The sequence below is a fragment of the Cannabis sativa genome, chromosome 5 (assembly GCF_029168945.1).
Source record: "Cannabis sativa cultivar Pink pepper isolate KNU-18-1 chromosome 5, ASM2916894v1, whole genome shotgun sequence".
Classification (NCBI taxonomy): Eukaryota; Viridiplantae; Streptophyta; class Magnoliopsida; order Rosales; family Cannabaceae; genus Cannabis; species Cannabis sativa.
In genome coordinates, this window is record NC_083605.1 from 26,150,386 (window position 1) to 26,156,385 (window position 6,000).

Here is a 6,000-nt window from a genome sequence, read left to right on the forward strand (position 1 = left end):
TAGGGAAAGAGGTCCTATTAAAATAATAATAATAATATTCCAAAAATATTAAAAAAAAAAATACATGTAAGCTATTTTCGATCGTTGATGATTTAACAGTGAAATTGGCTCCAAAGGCCAATCGTCAATTTTTGGAGCTTGAGTTGCGTCCATGGGACCCACTTCGAGTAAGTTGTAGCTTAAATTTATAACTCCCTTGAGGTGAAATTTGGAGTCGATAACTTCATAATTACAATTAGAGTGTGAGACATGACTTGATAGAGCATTGAAAGAGCTTCAAATACAAGTTGAATCGCATCAATCGAATCAATATTGAGTGATTATGGCCATTTTACTAAAAGCTGTTCTCAGCCCAGTTCCTAAGTTGACATGTGCCGTCAACCTGGACGCTGGGTGACTAGGAAAACGTGATGAGGATGCATTTTTTGATGCCTAGGTGATATTTGGACATCACTTAGCCAGTTTTTATGTTTTGGTAAAGCTGGTCACCAGTGTTAGATTTTATGCCCTAAATAAAATCCAATTTCATTATAATCTTATTTACTTTCAATAAAGATTAGAACTCATATCTTGAGCTTGTCATATACTTTGCTCACATATTTTATACATAATTATAAGTTTAATGTATAAGTTCTATTAAATCCCAAACATATAGTTATTTACAATTGTAGTGTTTTAATTATAGTGGAAAGTAATTGTGATTATATGCTTCAAATTATTTAGTCCCATGATTTATCAGTGCACTAGATTTACACTGGCGTGTTAATTAATGATGGGGTTTGCTTACACTTGGATAAGTGGAATGTCTTTTCCAGGGCATTAGTAAAGTAAACTAGCATCAAATGTATCAGCTATACATCGGACTAGACCGATATTAACAGAAAAAAAGATATCATAAACTTACCGTTATATCTTTTCTAACTCAATGTGACTTAGGTTATCATAGATCATTTGATCTTAATCCGGAGATAGTTAAGGTCTAGCTTAAATGTATTGCACGAGTTCTTTGACTTATCTGTTACCAACTTACTGTAGAACTAGCTCAATACTTACATCTTAGGAACTCGATAGTGAAATTGAGTGGGAATGTTAATCATAGATATGGACATCTATAACTTTCATGTCTATTAGAAGTGAAACGATGGTTTTCTTAGAGCTTGGCTTAATGAGATAAATAATAGAGCGCAAATTTCAGTAATTATATTAGTTTCTCGAAATATCATTTGCAAGTAAGTATTTTAAGGATAAAATATATTGGAGGGTAAAACTGTAATCTTGTTTCTACTCAATGTAAACCATCTATAGAGGATCAATGATTGTTGTGATTGAAACAATGGATAATTTATAGTGTATCTATATTTGGTATATAGAGCATTCTATGTAATCAAGAGTATAATTCTGAATCTATAGTGGAGCCAGGAGGAATTAATAAGTTAGGAAATTTACTTGATAGATTTCAAGATCTTCTTATTAGGATCTTAGTTACATAGGTCTATAGTCCTCACATTATGTGGGATAATATCAACTTGTTGACTCAGCTAAAGGATTTAATAAGTCAATTAAAATTCAAAAATAGACTGTCTTATTTGAAAATTTTCATCAAACTTGGGCAATTTTGAGAAGAAAAGAGAAATAGGAATTTATTTGTTAACTAGTACACTTTGTGGGTCTAATTAATAAATATATTTAAATTATATTTTATTTGATAATTATCAAAATAAAATTAGTTTTTAAATAATTATATGAGATAAGTGGTAAAATTAGGAAAGACACTTTAATTTCTATTGACTTAGAAATATGGACTAGACTTCTAAGCCACACCTGCTCGCTAGATTGACAAGAATGAAAAAGTATTTAAGTAATTATAAGAGAGACACATCAAATTTATAGTAGTTCACTCCTTGTATCGCGACAGTAATAGAACTACGTCTACTTTGACTTTTTATTTCTCACGAGATGGTATTACAAAAAAAGGCTAAGTGTCAGAATTTCCAATTTCTAGAGAGTAAAGCTCTGACCTTGTGGGTAGTTTTCTGAAAGTAAAAAATGAGCTTAGGGAGCTCTCCTTTTTATAGGTGAAGAAGGCCCAAAAAAATAGGGGAATAAAAAATAAAATTTTTTGACCGTAGATGATGATCTAATGGTGAAAATTAGCTTTTGGTGGTGATGACCATTTTTCAGAGCCCGACAGGACCTGTTGTGGGTAACATGGAGCTTATTTTTGTAACTCCCTTAGAGTGAATTTTGGTGCTGATAGCTTTATAATTGCGATTGAAGTGTGAGAAATGACTTGATAAAGTATTGAATTGTTGGGTTTTATGCCCTAAATAAAACTCATTACAATCTGATTAGTTATCAATTTAGAAGTGAAGTATGTTTACATGTATGTTACATGTTTATGGTTTAATACATATACTTGATATATGCACAAAATCAGTTAAATCCAGAACATATAGTTATTCACAATTACAGTATCGTCAATACAGTGGAATGTGATTGTGATTATATGATTCAAAAGATTTGGTCCCTGTTCATCAGTGTTTTGGATTTACACAGATGTGATAATCAGCGATGAAGTATACTTACACTTGGAGTAAGTGTTATGTTCTTTCCAGAACATTGGCAAAGTATACTGGTTTCGAATGCATGGAGTATGCATTGGACTGGACCGATATTGAACTTGGTTAAAGATATTGTAAACTTACTGTTGTATCTTTCCAAGTCAATATCAGAAGTTGATCTTAGATTAAGAGAATCTAAATCCTGATATGCTTAGGCTCAATCTCAGAAGTGCTATTCTTGTTCTTTGATTTATTAGTTAAAGCCTGCTTTGAATCAGGATAATACATATATTTTGGGAACATGATAGCATAACTGAATAGGGAGTGCTAAACATAAATATGGAAATCTATAACTTCTACTGGTGTATAGAAGTAAAGTGATGATTCCTTTTGAGCTTAGTTAAATAGAAGTAAATGGATGAGCTCTTGTTTCAGTGACTATATATTAGATCACTAAAACATCATTTACAGGTAACTAAGTGTTCAAATGGGCAAAATACATTGAGGGGTGTAAACGATAAATTGGTCCCGTCTCGATGTAAATCATCTATATAGAGGATCTCTAAATCACATTAAGATTATAACAATGGTTAAATGAGATAGCATATTGATATCGTGAAACATATGATATGCTCTATATAAGTCTGAGAGTGCAATTCCAAGTTCTAAGAGTGGATTCAACGAGGAATCAATAAGTTAGGGATTTACTTGGTAAATCGGTTCAACTTATTGGAAGCTCAGAATATAGATCCATGGTCCCCATTCTAGTTGAGATTATACTGTTTGTAGGACTCTATAATTGATTTATGATTAATCAATTATAATTCTAAAAGTTAGACTATGTCTAATTTGTGAATTCTCACAGTTTAGGGATGAAATCGTAAATAAGAGGGTTTCTAGGTTTAATTATTAATTATGAGACTTTGCATGTCTGAATTAATAATTAATTTTAAATGGAAATATTATTTAATAATCTATTTTAGTTATTAAATAATTGGTTTTGGCATTTAAATGATTAGAATTGGAAAAATGGCATTTTTGGAGAAATAGAAATAAAATTGAGGAAACTGCAAAATCAATGTGAGGCCCATTCACACCATGGCCGGCCACATCATTGCCTTTTCCTAATTATTATTTTTCAATTTAATTTGTCATTTAATTGCTAATCAAAGCCTAGCCTAAATAGGAAAGTGGTGAATCACACTAAATAAGGCAGTTATTCTATTACACAGTAAAAGAGGAAACTGTTTATTTGGAAAGTTGTGGTCTTCTCTTTTCCTATTTATAGCAGCCCCTCTCCTCTCTTTGTATGCATCTGTTTGCTTGAGAAAACTTTGCTTTGCAAAGTGTATCACACAAAATTAAGAGAGAAAAACAAAGAGAGATTTCGAAATTCCCTAGTGAGAGAGAAGTGCCCACTCACATCATTCAGTATCTCATCATAGTTTGGAAGACTGTGAAGGATCACATCCAACTGAAGAACTTTCGGGATCAGATCTTGATTATACTCTGCTACAGACAGGAATCAAGGGTTAGAGATCTGAGTGGAAGGAGACATAAATTCCGCTGCAATCACTGTAAGTTATTCTTAACTTTTATGTGTTTAGTTCATCGTTTTAGAAGTTCAATATTAGGTTGTTAAATCAACATACTTGCAAATAGATCTAAGATCCTGGAAATATAATACCAAAAACTGGTATCAGAGCCATGGTAATTGATTTACTTGCAATAAATTTGGACTTAAAACGATTTGCTTGTGATTTGGATGGTTTCATGTTGTGTCATATTGATGTTTGATTGATGTTTGTGAATTCTGGGAAAAATAATTGATTGTCTGTATCTGGAATTATTTTTATTGGATAGTTTGGAAAATTCTAAGCAATTTACTTTTTTACAGAACTCGATTTCGATTTAATTTGAATTAGTTATGAATTTTTGAAAATCGGGAAAAACCTAGGTGGTGAGCACCTCCCCTACGCGCGCGGAAATCATGCGCAGGGGTGCTTGCGCCCAGATTTCTGGGCTGTGGCTCCTCTCCCACGCGCGCGGACAGCATGCTTTGCATGCTGTCCGTACCACCTGCTATTTTCTTCGTTTTCTTCGATTTTTCATGCTATTTCATGGAATTAAATTCCGATTTTTTGTGTAGTTTTGTATGTTGATTTTTGTTTTTCAAATTTCAAATCTAATTATCAGAAATAAATTAATTTTAATTTTTTAAAATTAATTTTAGATATTAGTGCAATTTGATTTTGAAAATGGGAAAAATCAAGTTTTGCTTACCTTTTTCTTATTTCCTTTAAAATTTGATTATTTTATTTTTTTTTAAGGTCAGATATTTTTTTTGGTAACTTGACCTTAATTAAAATAAGATCATAATAATCATGATAATTTTAAAAGGAGGAAATAAGGTATTTTTGTTAACTTTTAAATTTTGTTATTTTTCAATTAAATTAAATTGTAAAATAAGAAAAGAGTATGTATTTACCATTTTCTATTTTATTATTTAATTTATTAAATAACATGAAATTTAAAAGGAAAGTTAGCAATTTATTTTGAAATGACATTTAGGTTACCCAAAACCTAATTTTTCAAAATGGTAGGTTTAATTTTAATATTATTTTTCGAAATATAGATTTAAAATTAAATAAATCCTACATCCAACTATCCAGATCTAACCTTGTTGCAGGAGTATGTGTTTTAGATTGTTTGTAATTTTTTCTAAAACCTATTATTACTTGATCTAAATTGCCAGGGTTAACTTGTTGACAGATCAAATGATCTGATTTTAACCCATGGTTCAATTGATGATATATCAAGTTGATAATTTGTAACAGGTAATTTTTTCAAACTTCTTTCATCTGTGTATGACCTAGTAACATGATAGGATCCATCCAAATCTGTGTGCCTGTGTGAGCCTATATGTTTAATTTCTATTATAGATACATATAGGTTGTTGTTGCTAAATAAAATGTCATAACCTGATAGATTTTATTTAGGCTCATTTAGTTAATGGGCCTATTCAATTAATAACAGTTGTTCATTTTAAGGTTAAATTCCTCTCTTTTGGGCCTTGTGTGAGAGTTGGGAGCCTTAGAAGTGGGTGCGACATACCGGACTCGGCCCCCTCACATGAACAACCCCAATTGTGAAGGCCCATTTGCCTGATTTGGATAACTGTGCTAGGTTAATTATATTAGTTTAACCTAATAAAATTGAATAGCAACATAATTAATTTCTTTGAAATTAATTTAAGAAAAAACATAGTTTAATGAATTTCATTTCTAGATAAACTATTTGTATTTTTTCTTGTATTTAATTAAATAAAGAATTTTAACTAACTAGATTCTTTCTGAAACTTACTTTATTATTTCATTAAATATTCTTATTTAAGTTATGAATTAGTATTTACTAATTTCTTTTAATAACTTAAATTTGA